At 41.7% G+C, this 17,351-nt stretch overlaps 1 long non-coding RNA gene across 1 annotated transcript; it reads right to left on the reverse strand.

Moving 5' to 3' along the window:
- Positions 1 to 14,243: 14,243 nt before the first annotated feature.
- On the reverse strand, positions 14,244 to 15,611 carry LOC114459086 (uncharacterized). Its single transcript, XR_003673217.1, has 4 exons — positions 14,793 to 15,611; positions 14,667 to 14,730; positions 14,520 to 14,592; positions 14,244 to 14,441 (listed from the first exon to the last, which is right to left on the reverse strand). It is a non-coding gene; the product is annotated as an uncharacterized LOC114459086 (long non-coding RNA).
- Positions 15,612 to 17,351: the final 1,740 nt, after the last annotated feature.

Below are 17,351 nucleotides of genomic sequence, written 5' to 3' on the forward strand. Positions count from 1 at the left end.
AAAAATGAAAAGTTCAGTAAATACATCTATTATAAATCTTTGTTTTTCTTTATGTCTTAAATGCTTCAATAAAACAAATATTGGTTATGAATGGAAGTTTCTGGACTGAGGGAGGACTGTGGGCGTGTTTGCATGTACGGCAAGAAAGGAGTATTTAGAAGATATAATAAAGTTTTAAATGTGAATTATCTCTGTCAGTTTACAATATTTGAAAATAATAACTGATATTAAGTTGCTAAATCATCACAATAGAGTGTCCAGGAGCAGGAGGGATCACCCCTCCCGTCTCTAAGGCCGGTGCCACAGTGAAAGTGCACGGTAAGTACTGGTGTATCTGATGACCAGACAGAGCAGGAGCACCTCATTACAGTCAGAAACAATCATAAAAAGCTGTAAAAAGGACTGATATACAGACGTAGGGCAGTGAAGAGGTTAGTTTATGTGTACGGTAGAGACACTCTGTTGGCTTAGGAAGGTGCCAATCAATGTACCGTGCAGTTTATCGAGTGGAGCTGTGTGCTATGTGAAGGTGTGGCCAATTTGTGGATTTCTCCCAAAAAATCTAAATATTCTTGGAATGCAGCCAATACAGCGGTGTGTTCTTTACCCCGAATAATACAGTATTTTATTTTATAGATACAACTTAAAAAGCATTCTTCAATTAATTTTCTTCCGCTAATCCGTTGCAGGGTCGCGGGGGAAGCATCCTTAGCAGGGAGGCCCAGACTTCCCTCTCCCCGGCCACTTCATCCAGCTTTTCAGGATCCCATGCGTTCCCAGGCTAGCCAATAGACTTGGTCTCTCCAGCGTGGCCTGGGTCTCCTTCTGGAGGGACATGCTTTGAATGCCTCACGAGGGAGGCGTTGAGGGGGCATCCTAAATAGGTCCCCGAGCCACCTCATCTGGCTCTTCTCAATGCAGAGGAGCATCTGCTCTATGCTGAGCTCCTCCCGGATGATTGAGCTTCTCACCCTATTTCTAAGGGAGAGCCCAGCCACCCTGTGGAAGAAATTCAAATCGGTTGCTTGACCTGTGATCTTATTCTTTTGGTCATGACCTTAGGCAGTGGCAGCTGCTGGTTTTCATGCAGGGGAAGCTCATTTTCTGCCTACTTCAGAAAATGTATCTGTTTATTTAAATGTGAATTCTAGTAGAATAAACATTTTGTTGTCAACAACTATTTGTAGATTATCACACACGCACGCGCGTAGCTGCTGCGCGCTGGAGTGTGAGTGTTTGGTCAAAAGTCTCACAACACAAGCAGTAACAATCTCCACAAACACCAAAAACAGACACTAGGTTTGTCAGAAGTTGATTCGCTATGAGAGGATCAGCAAAGTCTCCGTGTCAACACAGAGCAACGGACTGAAATATTTGAAAAACCCGCCTGTGTGCTTACAACGTCAAACTCTCTGATTGGCTCATTTCGCTGTCAATCAAAATTGAATTAGCCTGAGACAGATCATCCAATCATCATCCATTATTCCAGCGTCCGGAACAGACAGATCCAGCCCACTGCTCCATAGACCTCCTGTGAATCCCGGCGTCCGATGGGCGGGACTAAGTGCGTCATAACCGAGCATTTATCCAATGAGCGTCTAGTTTGACTGCAGTGGCTCAACCACTAAATCCTCTCCCATTGAAGTCAATTGAAGCTGAACTTCACCACTGTTTATTAACACTGTGACGCTGCGGTAATGAATGAAGAACGTCACGCTGTCACTGTCAGTTTCCTGTTATAAGAAGCTGATTCTGAACTAAACATACATGTGTTCTGTCATATATTTAGTCAATGAAATGTACACACAACACTACATATTTGACCACTGATTTTAGGGGAAGCTGAGGTTCCCTTGTAGTCTTAAAGCATCCGCCACTGACCTTAGGTGAGGATAGGAACGTAGATCGACCTGTAAATCGAGAGCTTTGCCTTTCAGCTCAGCTTTCTTTATCACGACGAATCACGCAGCATCAATCTACCCATCAGACTCTCGCTCCATCCTTCCATCAATCGTGAACAAGACCCAGAGGTACTTGAATTCCTCCACTTGGGGCAGGATCTCATTCCCAACCTGAAGAAGGTACTCCACCTTATTCCGGACGAGAACCATGGACTCGGATTTAGAGGTACTGATTCTCATCCCAGCCGCTTCATACTCTGCAAAAAGCAGTGATACAATCTTGAGGCCCAGAAACACGAACCCCTCAACACCGTAGCTGCGCCGAGAAATTCTGTCCATAGAAGTTGTGAACAGAATCGGTGACAAAGGGCAGTAATGGCGGAGTCCAACCCTCACTGGAAACAAGTTTGACTTACCAATGTGGATCAAGCTCTGACTCCGGTCGTACAGGGAACAAACAGCCCCTATCAGAAGGTCCGATACCCCAAACTCCCGGAGGACCACCCACAGGAATCCCCAAGGGACACGGTCGGATGTCTTCTCCAGGTCCACAAAACACATGTGGACTGGTAGGGCAAACTCCCATGCACCCTGAAGGACCTGCTGAGGGTGTAGAGCTGGTCCACAGTTCCGCGACCAGGAAGAAAATCACATTGCTCTTCCTGGATCCGAGGTTTGACTATCCGGCGGACCCCCCTCTCCAGTACCCCTGAATAGACCTTACCAGGGATGATGATGAGTGTGATCCTTCTATAGGTCAAACAAACCCTCCGATCTCCCTTCTTTAAAGGAGGGACCACCCCCCCAGTCTGCCAATCCAGGGGCTCTGCCCCCAATGTCCATGCAATGCTGCAGATTTGTGTCATCCAGGATAGCCCCACAACATCCAGGGCCTTGAGGTTCTGCTTCGTGTTTACATGGAAAACCAGTTTATTTGGCTTTAGATAAATCCGCTTTAAAATTAAATCGGGGCTTTTGCCAGTTGGCAGCCATTTTTGCGGCGCAGTTCGGGGTTAAGGGACTTGCTCAACAGGTGAGGCTTGAACCGGCAACCCTCCTATTACAAGCCCAGCGTCCTTAACCACTAGGCCACCACTCCCCTTTAGGTCTGGGTGTTAAGAAGGATCTGATTGATTCTATTGGGAGAAACACACAACAAACCTTTTATTGTCAGCTATAACACAGAACACCACATGAGAACTGTTTTCACTTTTATGTTGATTGTAATTTTAAAGCAGCAGCTCAACAATAACACACAGTTTCAGTTTGGACCACAAAGCAGAACAGAGATAGGAACTAATCACTGGTAAAAAGCCCTTGTAACGCTTCAGAATTTAAGAATCACCCAACACTTCAGATGAACCTCCAAAAACCTGCAGCAACCTTGTCATGTGTGTTTGTGTGATTTGTCAGTATTTGTAACAGGAATAAATATTTGCTCCCTGGTAAAGACAGTAGCTCTAATAACAGGTAAAATGATAAACTGGTGATATTACAGCCTGTGAATGCAGTACAGGGACACATTTACTCCTCCTCCAGGTCCTAGTGCCAGCCCTCCGGTGAAGCCTGTTCTGTTTACCGTGTTTACCGAGGTCAGTGTGTGTTTAATAAGTCTGTGTGTCAGTGTGAAAGTCTGCATGTTTATGCCTTTGTCCATCCACTCTTTTCATTATATTCATGTCTTTTAAGGCTCATAGTAATTAAATAGTCTGGGCTGCCGCCATCTTGAATTATGTCATCACCAGTGCGTCATCGCCACAAGTCGCGCAAGTGCAAAATGATCCGAATGAACTTAAAGCGGCTTTAACCAAGTTAAGTGTTTACAAGAATGTATTAAAATCGGAATAAACCAGCCATTTAATTCAGATTTAAGTTTAATTCAGAATTAAATTAGCATTAGGAATGAACTGTTTACAAGGTCAGGTTAAAGAGAAATTAAATCTCTAATGTAAACGTGGCCACTGAAAATGTAGATGTTCTCAGATGTTCTTCATGTCTCATGGATGTCTAGTGACTGGCTGCTGGGTGGCTTCACTGCACTCTGTAGCTCCACTAGAGGGCAGCACTGTGCTATATCCACTCCTCTATGTTCAGCCTCTGTGTGGATAAGAAGTACTGCTTTAAAGAGAGCTATTCTACTACTGAATATGAACAGGAGCTGCTTTCTTCCACACATTCAAACCTGCTTGTACAAATGGAACTTTGGCTGTGGATTCTTCTTGCTGCTTTTTGCTTCGGTAACATACAGACTGTACATGTTTGTCTCTGAAACATTTGAATACATTGATGAACTCTTCATGGTACGCTTTGGATTTCAATGTTAAATTCCTTTGGAGCTGACTGGTCTCTCCTTCTGGATGTTCTGTTCTTCCACAGAGTGTAAAGGAGAGGAGAAAGTCACACAGCCACCAGGAGATGTTATTCTGACTCAAGGACAAACTGCTACACTTAAATGTACTTTTACCACCGCTGATCCAAACCGTGCTTTGTTCTGGTACAAACAAGAAGTGAACAGTTATCCAAAGTTTATTCTGACACGTTCACGTTATTCAGCAGATAGTTCTCCAGAGTTTGTGAAGGACAGATTTGATGCTGAGCTCAAAGACAGCTCTGTTCCTCTGAGGATTCGGGATCTTCATGTGTGTGACTCTGCTGTGTACTACTGTGCTCTGAGGCCCACAGTGACAGGAAACCACCAACGTCTGGACAAAAAGCTTTGGAGTTGTTCTAACAGCATGTTGTTGTTTTTATTTCTCTTTCTTTCTTTCACTAAGATTTCTCATGTACCTGCATAAATACATAGCTTTGTGAGTGTAGCGCTTTTCAGTGTTTGTGTAAATAGATTTAACTTGTTTGATTAATAAATGTTTAAACTTAACTATTTGTCTGTGGTTCATGTAATAGAATAGCTTTGCTATAGAAGAGTATATAGTTTGAGAAGAATTACCACCATGAAGGAAAAGGTATTAATAACTCTTTAAATGATCCAGGATACTATAACTCAATCCTGGATGGCACCTCAGCAAATGTTAATGTAATATTAATAATAATTATTATCACCCATCTCCAAGACGTCTTCCAATATGACAGACTCAGGACATATAACAATCTAATCCAAACATTCATTATAATAAGAGTAAACTTCTACAGTACTTACAAGTAACAGAGACAATTAAGAAAAACACTCCAGTAGATCAAATTACCGTACAACCTGCAGAGCTGGTGATATGTATTAAAGAAATCTCAACAATTTAAAAAAACAAAACAAACAACAAAAAAAAAACAACTTGAAAATATATAGGTCTCTCTCAAACACTAAAGCTATTCACTTACCAGTCATTAAATTCAACTTTATTTGTATATCGCAATTTACAACAGTCATCTCAATGTGCTTATCAAATTATAAAATTCATGATCAGAAAGAAAAAACCCAACAAGATCCACATGAACAAGCATTTAGCGACAGTGAGAAGAAACAACTCCCTTTAACAGGAAGAAATCTCCAGTAGAACCAGGTTCAGAGGTGGCAGCCATCTGCGTCCACTTGTTGGGGTCAGTGGACAGAAGGACCAACAGAACAGGAAAGAGAGATAGAACTTTCAATTACCACCAATCACCATATCTGGACAGAAATCGCACAACATTACATCCCAAGAAAATAAGTAAATACATTTGTATTTATAAAGCGCTTTTCACAGATTAAAAGTCACAAAGTGCTGTACAAAACGAAGATGGAATTTAAACAACTGGAGCATCATCACAAAAAGGATAACAAAAGTTAAAACTCCATGTACTTGAAAGGTTGTCTGAAAAATGTCTTAAAATACTTTTTAAAAGAGTCCACACAGTCAAGCTCCCGGACGGACTGGTGAAGGTCATTCCAGAGTTTGGTGGCCACAACCTGGAATGCCAGGTCTCCCTGGGTTTTAAAATGAGTTTTAGGAATGACAGGAGTGGAATCAGTTTTTTACTCAAGCTCAATCAGTTACCCCAAAAATCAAACAACCAAAATTCATTCGAAAGCCTCTCACTTAAAATGTGTAATCCCAAAAACAAGATAGAAAAACCCATTTTACTGGTTATAGTTTACCGTCCTCCTGGTCCATATTCAGAGTTTCTCTCTGAATTCTCTGACTTTCTCACTGATCTGGTGCTGAACACCAATACAGCTATCATAGTAGGTGTAAAAGCTGTAGCTAGATTTAAAGATTTAGTTACATCTCTGCTTACCTCTGATCCATATGATATCTCAACAGAGAGACGCTATCAATGTCTAACGACAGAGAAAATAGATGATCTTGTCAACAGTGCAATGTTGTCATTGCACACAGCTCTGGATGCTGTTGCTCTGCTTAAAAAGAACAAAATATGTCATAAAAAGGGTGCTCCCTGCTATAATTCTGAATTGCGTCTTTTAAAACAGGCATTGCGAAAATTGGAAAGTAAGTGGCTTTCTTCAAACATGGTAGAAGTTCATATTGCTTGGAGAAAGAGTTTAACTTAAAAAAGCACTTCGCAAAGCAAGAACTTCCTATTACTCACTTTTAATAGTGGAAATCCAAAATAATCCTCGGTTTCTATTCAATATTGTAGATGAAATTCATAAGTTTTTAAAACTCCAGGCTTGTCTTAAAGACATCACATCCTGGAGGAGTTGTAACTTTCTCCTTCTTAACCAGGATAAAATTGAAGTGATTTTATTTGGTCCAAAACACCTCAGAGAACAATTATCAGAGCAAATAGTGTCTCTCGATGGCATTACTCTGTCACCCAGCACCACAGTAAAAAAAAAAACGTGGGCGTTATTTTTTATGGCGACTTATCCTTTAATTCTCATATTAAAGAAATCACAAGGACAGCTTTCGTCCACCTCCATAATATCTCTAAAGTCAGGAATATCTTGACCCAGAGTGATCCAGAAAAAAGAAATCCATGCATTTGTTACATCGAGACTAGATTATTGTAACTCTCTACTTTCAGGATGTCCTAGTAACTCACTAAAAAGTCCCCAGTTAATTCCAAATGTTGCAGCTCGAATACTAACAGGTACTAACAGAAGAGTGCATATTTCTCCAGTGTTGGCTTCCCTTCATTGGCTTTCTGTAAAATCTAGAATAGAGTTTAAAATCCTCCTGTTATCATACAAAGCTTTGCATGATCAAGCTCCTGTATATCTTAGAGACCTGTTAGTGCCCTATCGTCCAGGCAGATCACTTCTCTCTCAGTTTGCTGGCCTTCTGGAAGTTCCTAACGTGTCTAGAAGTAGAACAGGAAGAAGAACTTTCAGCTATCAGGCCCCTCAACTTTGGAACCAGCTTCCAGTCTCAGTGAGGGAGGCTGCTACTCTGTCCACCTTTTTCGGCTAAACTCTAAACCTACTTACAGTGTATGCTGAAGCGTATACGTATAACAGCATAAACTTAACCGCTAGAGTGGACATGGGCTTGTTAGATTGCATATAAAAGGCAAGAGATACAAATTCTGATGTAGCTGTTTATGTTTTGATTCATTCCTGTTTATGCAGACTGTAAATCATAATCTGATCGCTAGAGCGGCCATGGGCTCATCTGTAAACGCTGTTAGCTTCCCAATAAACGGGTAGAGATTCGTCACCTTTATATTAAATGCTGACAAGGCCACTGGGAGTGAAGTCCAAGGCCAAAACAGGCTGACTTGATAATACTGTATCATGTTTTTATGCAGTCAGTGCCTTCTCCTCCTGATCTGTGGTTCACGGCTCAACTCGTCTGGGACACTCTGATGTTCTATCTCTCTATCCTGTTCTGTTAGTCCTTCTGTCTACGAACCCCAACCAGTCGACGCAGATGGCTGCCACCTCTGAACCTGGTTCTACTGGATATTTCTTCCTGTTAAAGGGAATTGTTTCTTCCCACTGTTGCTAAATGCTTGTTCATGTCGATCATGTTGGGTTTTCTCTTTCTTATTATGAACTTTATATTTTGATAAGGCATTGAGATGACTTTGTTGTAAATTGCGATATACAAATAAAGTTGAATTTAATTTAATTCATCTTTAGGAGACCTTAACCTGAAGACCGAAGGCTGGGCACAACAAATCAGCGATATACTGAGGGGTCTGATCATGCAACGCACGGAAAGTCAAGACAAAAATTTTAAACTCGATGCAAAGTTTGACTGGAAGCCAATGAAAACTTAATAGAATGGGGGTAATGTGGGATGTTCTTGGTGCACCAATCAAAAGTCTGGCAGCAACATTTTGTACAATCTGAAGTCTGTTTAGAGTCGACTTGTTGAAACAAGTGAAAACAGAATTACAATAATCAATGTGAGACGAGATGAATGCTTGGATGATCATTTCAAGATCTGATTTTGACAAAAAATCCTCACTTTAGAGCAAATTCTCAGGTGACAAAAACAGTTTTGGTCAGTTGACGACAGTGACCCTCCAAAAACATTGACTGATCAAACACAACCCCAAGGTTTCTGAGGTTGGTTTTCAGAGATGAGCTCAGAGCACCAAGTGAGTTCTTAATCAGGAGAATCTTTTTATCGGGAGCAATGATCAGAGGTTCTGTTTTGTTAGAATTTATCTGAAGGTAATTTGAAGACAACCAGTATTTGATAAACGATACACAATCCAAGAACTCAGATAAAAAGTGAAATTCTGAGTCAATGAAGGAGCAATACAACTGAACATCATCTGCATAGAAATGATAAGACACATTTTCAAAACCATGGATCAATTGACCAAGAGGCATCAAGTACAACAAAAACAAGACAGGCCCCAGAACAGAGCCCTGGGCTACTCCACATGAGAGGTTGGACACATTCGACATTACATTGTTGATAGAAACATTAAAAGTTCTTAGATTTATATATGAAGAACACCACTGGAGAACAGCCCCAGAAAACCCCATCTCAGATTTCAGTCCATCAATCAATATACCGTGAAAACCAAATCGAGTAAAACCAAAACTGTGTAGCAACCAGAGTCAGCAGCCATCGTCACGTAATTGAAAACTTTCACAAGAGCAGTTTAAGTGGAGTGGATTGACCTAAAAACAGGTTTATATTTATCATAAAAATCATGCTGTTCCAAAAAATTTGCTTAGTCGTATTGCCACCACTTTTTCCATGATTATTGACATGAAGGGAAGTTTTGATATGGGCCTGTAATTTATCGGCTCCATGGGATCAAGATTAGGTTTTTTAAGAATGGGATTCACCACAGCATGTTTATAGAAGCTGGGGACAGAGCCAGATTGAAGTGAAAAATGTATCAATTTTACAACCCAAGGACTGACAACATTTAAAACCTTTAAGAACAGGAGCAGGAACAATGTCCACAGGAGCTTAATGAGGGTTTCATCTTTCCCACTAAAACCTGAACAGGCTGACAGGAGTGAAGGAGGACCATGAGCACACGGGCTCATGCAGTGCACAAGCTAACCAAGGGAGGAGTGATACTGGCCCCAATGTCTTGTACTTTGTTCACAAAAATTTTTAGAAAATTATTGCAGTCATCCTGTGTGTACACAGGCACATGGGAGATGAGGGTGCAACAAGATGAGGGGTCAAACAAGAATTTAGGGTTTTTCTTATTACGCATAACAAGATTTGAGAAGTAAGCTGAGTGAGCACGTTTTATTATTTTATTTAGCTCCATTATCATTTCTTAAGATGGAGTCTATGCACCTCTAATTTTGTGGCTTTCCACAAACGTTCAATCTTCCGACAGCTTCTCCTAAAGCTACAAATGGCTTCATTCATCCATGGACAAGGTTTTTTGTGAGAGCTTAGAGTATTTTAGCTGGTGCTACTGTGTCCAAAACAGTCAAACAATGGCTATGGAAGTTTGTCATAAATGTGTCAACATTGTCACAACTAGCAAAGGTAATTGGGTCAAAAGAGGCAGAAAACCCACTGATTGCAGATTCATTAGGAATGTGTTTATGCTTTTTCACATTGGAAGTAGTCTGTACCAGTGTGAAAGACATTAAATACAATACACAAATGGTCACTTATTTGAAAATCTTCAATACTTAGTTGGTCAATTTTTACTCCAAAAGAAAAGACCAAATCTAAAGTATGACCTTTTGTGTGTGTTGGACCCGACACATGCTTCACAAAGTGAAAGGAGTCCATAAGAGATACCAGCTCAGCTGCCATGGGACAAGATGAATTATCAACATGGAGATTGAAATCACCAAAGATTAGAACACTCTCCAATTTAATGATAAATGACATAAACTCAGTAAATTCATTGAAAAATAAACGAGCAGGACCAGGAGGTCGGTAGACTAAAACAGTGAAAAGAGTGTTAATTTCTAACCAGTGACGTGCCGTCAGGGTAGGCAAGGTAGGCAGTGCCTACCCAAGGGTGAATTGATATTTTGATTATTTGTTTTAATTATAATATAATTATAAATTATTTATTTTTCCATTTCCAATAGCCTACAGTACCTATAAGTTTGAAAGTGTCTGCATTTTTTGCGTTTCATAGCCCAAATTACTAAACAGCGCTATTTCCTAGAACAGCTGCACAGTCTTTTTTTTTCCACTCCGCTGTAAGGCAGAGGGAGGCCACGCCCCCTCTCAAAGGCACATTGCTCCCCTGCCTCCATTCCCATTGCGTGGTTGTACGTGTTTGTGCATGCGCAGTCAGGTTCCCAAGATGAAAACCATTTACGTCCAAAGGCAGCGTAAAGAGCTGCTTTTGGACGTAACCGCGCTATGCTAAATGCTATACGTAAGTTCACAGTACATTAGTGAATTGTTATCACGTGACCACTGCTGCTACGTTTCTCTAGCTAGTGGGCGGGATAACACTACAGTCATGATGACAGCGCGAGAGATGATAGAGAAACTTTTTTTGAGGAAAAACGACAGCTTTTAAAAGATGGAGACCAACACCTGAGTCACCAGACCTTCAGCTAAGGTAAGGTCAGAACATGTTTCATACTTTCTACAGTGAATGGAACAAAAGGAAGGATTGACTTTGTGGATGCTCCTCGCTGAGGCTGTTCTGAGTTGTTTCTTCATTTTCTTTGTGTTTCAGAATCAGAATCAGAATCAGAATAAACTTTAATGACCAAGTGATGGATTGAATACACACGAGGAATTTGTCTTGGTGAACTGTGCTCTCACTGATAGTGTAAACATTAAATAATAACAATCAACTCGAAAAAAGAATAATAAATAAAAAAGAAGAAGTATAACATAAATATAAAGAGTAGTTAGACTAATAATAACAATCAACTAGAAAAAAGAAAAATAAATTAAAAAAATAAGTATAAACATAAATATAAAGAGTAGTTAGACTAATATGTCCAAACTAAATAAAATAACAAGATAATAATAATAGTAATAATAATATTAATAATAATAATAATAATAATAATAATAATAAAAATACAATAATAATAATAAGATAATAGTGCAGTAGTGCATTGATGAGTAGTGCAGGTGAACATTTAAATGAAAATATTATGTCCATGAACACAAACAACAGATGTGCTGCCGTGTCATGAGATATATGTTGTTGGAGAGTATGGAGACTATATTAAATAATTGTTTATGTTTCTTTAATGGTGTTTATGATGTTGATTTTGTTAGATGGCTAAATGCTTGTTCATGTGGATCTTATTGGGTTTTTTCTTTCTTATTATGAATTTTATATTTTGATAAGCGCATTGAAATGACTTTGTTGGAAATTGCTTTATACAAATAAAAATGATTTTAATTGAATTAACACTTGCCAGCAGAAACATATGAAATTGTCATTGGTGGTCTCCATTTGCAACGTGCCTACCCAACCCTAGTGGTCACGGCACGTCACTGTTTCTAACCTTACACGTCTGAAGCTTGAAGGAGTTGTACGTGTTTGTGTCCATCAGTCTGCAGCAGAAAGAGTCCAGAAAGAGAAATCTTTATACTATAAACTAAAACAGAGAACATTTTTTCTTACATTCCCACATGAAGTTATGGGCCAATGAAAATAGTAAAACAAAGTATTTTTTTGGATTTTCAGAGCGTGTCACCCAAGAACCAATGCATATATGTGACTAATCATTAGTGATGTGAACAGTATATGTTCATAGCTCTAAGCTAATCTAATTGCAAAGAGCTGAGGCATATGCTAAGTTATTTACTGAAGTCTAAAACATGTTCCAGACCCAAACACACGCTCACTTTTTTCCAATTTTGAGGGTCTGGCATGTCCACCAGATAGGATGTATAACAGATATTTTTGTATAATCTGATACAGTAGGTAAAGCTGTATTACTATACCAAATATCAGTTTTGTATATGATGTAGTTCCTGAGATATTAGAAGCTGAAAATGGGGAAAAAAAATAAATTAGGACGTACAAAAATCGACACATCGCTCCCTCACTAAATTGTCATTATCTCAGAAAGTATTAATCTGATCAAACTAAAAATGTACAATATGTCTATTGAATAATTAAGGAACTATTGGGAAACATTTCAGAATTTTTTGTTAAAGAAGTGTGTGGGATGTCTTGAAAATATGTTTTAATGACATAGAATGAGCTTTTCTTTTTCACCTCTTTCTTTCTATTCTTTATGGTTTCTTCTCCATGTTTCTTCTTGTTAGATTCATCAGTTCAAATGTTTGATAGTTTCATAGGTTTTTTCTCAAAGGAGTGAATTGTTCCATTCCCATTGAAATCCCTGACACACATTCTCCAACCACTTCCTTTCCTGTTGGTTTCACATGTTAAAGTGACATCATGAGGAGGAGGGACTTCCTGTACAAAAGGACAGAAGCTGGTTGTCAGCATGAGAAAGAAGTCAGAGTTTCTAACAGTTTAGTTTGAGCACTGCTCAGCTTGTTTGTTTGGGACATGATGGTTTTAGTCTCACTACTGCTTCTCCACATATTCACGGGTAAGTCCAGTTCATCTCTGCACATCTGCTCATTATTGCTGCTTCAAAGTTAGCAAAGGCCTTAAAGTGAAACATACCAACTTAAAGAGTTTTCTCTGTTCCTGTAGAAATCATGTGTGAAGAACTCAAAGCAGTCAGCACTGAAGTGAACACTTTAACAGGAGACACACTGACTCTGTCCTACAATTACAACAAAATTGCATTTGGAGATTATTTTTACTGGTACAAACAAGATCCTGGAAAAGCACCAGAATTTCTTATTTCTCACAGAGCATCAGGAGATGTGATTAAAGCTGCTGTTGATGGACTGAAGATCAATGTGAAGACAAACCAACTCCAAATGATCATCTCCTCTGCTGCACTGTCACACTCTGCTGTGTATTACTGTGCTGTGAGGCCCACAGTGACAGCAAACACACAATCCCTGTACAACAACCTGACAGCTGCTCACTCACACTGACACATCCAACACACACCTTCATACAGTTCACACACTGTTCATCAACTTTTAATAAACCATTCTCTGCAAAACACAGAAGAATTACTAAAAAAAAAGACAATTTAAAGTTGGAAAGAAATTTAATTTAATTTTGTTCTTAAATTATTTGCATTTTGTTTTAAAAAAAAACATATTTAAACAGTTCTTTTGATGTGTGATCTGTGGATTATAAACTCAAAACTCAGAGGTGTTGAGTGACTTAGAGTCTTTTTTTCATCTTATTTAAACAAATCTACAAGAGCTGACATCATTAAACTGAGGATAATTTAACACTTTTCTCTGATCATCCTCGTCAGACTTCAGTTTTTTAGTCACATTGATGTTCAGGGTCATCTGTTAATCAAACAACATGCTTATAGGGTCAATCCCACTAAACCAGCTTTGATTTAAAGTGAGGTGAATTATCTAATGTAGCATGGGTTAGCTGTCCCAAGTGTAGCAATGCTGGAGGACAACGCCACCTGGGGGCCTGCACCCCCGGGATATAACCCTTGACAAAATAGGCACAAGGTTCAGAATAAAACCCACAGGCAGAGAACGTGGTTCCACTCAATTAAAAGTACTTTATTAACAATAATGAATAAAAAACAAACTAAACACAGGGAACCAGATGGTACGAGGACCTGCAAAGAAAAAGAAAGAGACAGGGCTGGGGCTTACCACGACAGCGGTAACAAAAGGGGAGGATCCAAACTCAACAACACCCGTGAGACAGCAACCAGACAAAGTGAAACACACGGAACCACCACCACGGAACCGCTGTCGCCTACAGGCTCCCAGCACCTGGCAAACAAGAAGAAAACACCATCAAAAATACAGAAATGGCAGCCCTCATACCATCAAAAAAAACACAAATGAGTACAATCCAAAATAAACCATAAAACAACACAAATGGAAAATACAAATAAACAAATATGTCAAAAACTCAACACATTGGGTTATGAAAACACAAATTATAATGAAAGTAAATAATAAAATGTTGAATCTGTGGCTTTAAGCAGCGGAGGCCAGCTACTGTCCCAGGCACAGAAGGACAGAGTCACAGCAGCCACAGACACCAGCTTGAGAATGCCACAGTGATGTGAATGGAATAACGAGGAGAACCAAAACAGCAGCGTGGACTCAGAAACCGACAGCTGATGACCACATACTGTAAAATAAACATATCAATAAATCAAGAACTAATCTTAAAAGAACAAATACAAGTTTGGGCTGAAATTGAACTTACAACCCAGCTGTCAGGTTGAGTAATCGCGCTGCAGGAGGAGGTAAACATACGGCTCAGACTCCACATAGGAGGGCTGAAAAAGAGTTTTAAATTAACTTCTCCAGACCATCCTCCGTTCCCCATAAGGCAGACAATCCAGCGCCCTACCTGCAGGATTAGCACTGCGCACACACACGAGATCCGGGAAGCAGCTCCGCTCCCAGCCACACCACTACAACAGAGGAAAACCCGGGTAAACACAGCGCCCCAAGGATCAAAACAGTTCATGCATACCTTGCTATGCACGCAGCTCCGCACCGGCACAGCGTCAGATTCCCCGCACACACACACGTCAACTCCGTGAAGGAGGAAGAGGGAAACAGAAGAAGAGGCCAGCTGGGTGCGTTTATATGCAGTGCACTAATTACTGAATGGCCGCACTGCCCCCCTGTGGTAGGGAGAGTAACTCCCTCTTGCCACACCTACCCCCAGGTTTTGCATCGTCGTCCCGACGATGATCTGCAGGTTAGACACTAGCACCAGGGTCGAAAAACGGCTATTTGGGAATTAAACACAGGCTGCGTTGGCCTACTATCCGCGCCCACGGCTGAGGGGAGATGGTACACATTAGAATGGTGTCCAGCTGTGGAGCGAGCAGTCCGCCGTAAGCCCTGCTGGCTCGGGCCGGGTTGCTCTGATGGAGGCAACGTGTTGCTCCTTGATACAGTAGGTGCTTCTGAGTCGTCCGGGAACTCCCGCTGAGCTACAGCATAGGAAGTTTCCTGACCTCTACAACTAGGTACTTTAGCTGGTGGCGCAGATGTGTCGGGAATCAAAAGCCACAAATCTCCATCACCGAGGGAGTCCCTCTCCACCTGTCCCAGGCCACATGGTGAGGGACTCTTCGGGGGAACAGGAAGAGACCTCGGTCTGAGGACAGGTTTTAGCATGTCCCGATGTACTGTTCGTGCCTTCTGCAGGTCATTCTCTGGAGCAACCGTATATACAGCCCCGTTATTTTCTGGAGCTTTTAACACCTGATGGACTACTGTGCTCCAGATATCCTGGATTTTGTGACGACCGCGAGCACTATGATCTCTTAAGTACACCAACTGGCCTGTCTGGAACGGTGCGTCACGAACCCGCTGATCATGAAAACCCTTCCGCCGGCTAGCCGCGGCCAACAAATGTTCCCGAGCATCCTTAAAAGCCACCTGAAGCCTGGCTTGATGCTCAACAACCCAATCCTTTACCTCTCCACGCACAGGATCTTGAACTCGCCCTAAAAGGAAGTCAATAGGAAGACGGGGCTCTCTACCAAACATTAGGTAGAACGGTGACTCTCCTGTCCCTTGATGTGACGTAGTATTATATGAAAATAATAGTTGAGGCAAACAGGAGGCCCAATCCCGTTTCCTAGAGACTGGAACAGTGCGCAGGAGGTTATGAAGCGTTCTGTTGAACCGTTCGCACTGCCCATTACCGGCAGGATGGTATGGGGTTGTGCGAGACTTCGCCACCTGGTACAAACAGCAGAGCTGGTGGAGTAAAGCACTTTCAAAGCTCCTACCCTGGTCTGAATGGAGCCGGGTCGGGACACCGAACTTATAAAACCACTCTGTCAGCAGCACCTGGGCCACTGTAGAGGCCCGTTGGTCTCGGGTAGGGACAGCGACGGTGTACTTGCTAAAAACATCAGTCATTATAAGTACATTTTCAATACCACTACTGGAAGGCTCCAGCAGAGTGAAATCAATGGCCAATATCTCATTGGGCTCTGAAGCAAGCAGATGGCCCATGAAGCTGTGAGGCACTGAATCAGAGTCTTTAGCGACTTGGCACCGCTCGCATTCCTGGACCCACCTTTTGATGTCTGCTGACATCCCTGGCCAGTAACAGCGTTGTCTTATCAAGCCAGCTGTTCGGTCAATGCCTTGATGGCCATGGTTTTGATGCAAAGCACTCAAAGTCTCTTGTCTAAGGGCTGCAGGCAAGACTAGCTGGAGGGATTCCTGTCCACCATCAGGTTGGAAGACACGCCGGTAAAGAACACCTTCCTGTTCAACCAAGCGGTCCCACTGGCGCAACATTGCTATTGCTAGCTTAGAAACCTGACGTCTCTCTTCCTGCGTTGGCCGAGCCTGCCATCTCCAAAATACCAGAACCTCTTTTAACAGAGGATCAGCCTCCTGCAGAGCACACATGTCAGCAGGAGTAAAAGATGGGAAAACAGACATTGTCTCCTGGGTGGCCACCGTCTTAGGGTCTGGACATGCTACATGCTGGAGGGCCTTGGGGACCAAGGTACCTGGAACAATAGCCTCCTCCAGACTAGTGGCAGACAGATATTGCCGGGAGAGTGCATCGGCATTTCTGTTACTGCGACCTGACCGATACTTTATATCAAAGTCAAATGCGGCCAGCTGAGCAGCCCAACGATGCTCTGTGGCGCCGAGCTTGGCAGACTGCAAATAGCTCAGTGGGTTGTTGTCTGTAAACACTACACACTTTTGCCCAAGCAGGTATTCACGGAATTTCTCTGTCATGGCCCACTTGAGTGCCAGAAACTCCAGCTTCATAGAGCTGTACTTGTCCATGTTACGCTCGGTTGGTCGTAGACCACGGCTGGCATAAGCTACGGGTTTAAGTCCTTTGTCCGTCTCCTGCGAGAGCACTGCCCCAAGGCCACTAAGGCTAGCATCCACTTCCAACACAAAAGGACGAGAAAAGTTGGCGTACGCAAGCACCGGGGCCGAGACCAATTTTGCTTTCAAGGCCTCAAAGCTGGACTCGCACTGTGGTGTCCAAGCTGAACCCAGGTCCAGCCGAGCACTTTTCCTAGACCTTTTACCT

This window comes from Gouania willdenowi, unplaced genomic scaffold, assembly GCF_900634775.1.
Source record: "Gouania willdenowi unplaced genomic scaffold, fGouWil2.1 scaffold_258_arrow_ctg1, whole genome shotgun sequence".
Classification (NCBI taxonomy): domain Eukaryota; kingdom Metazoa; phylum Chordata; class Actinopteri; order Blenniiformes; family Gobiesocidae; genus Gouania; species Gouania willdenowi.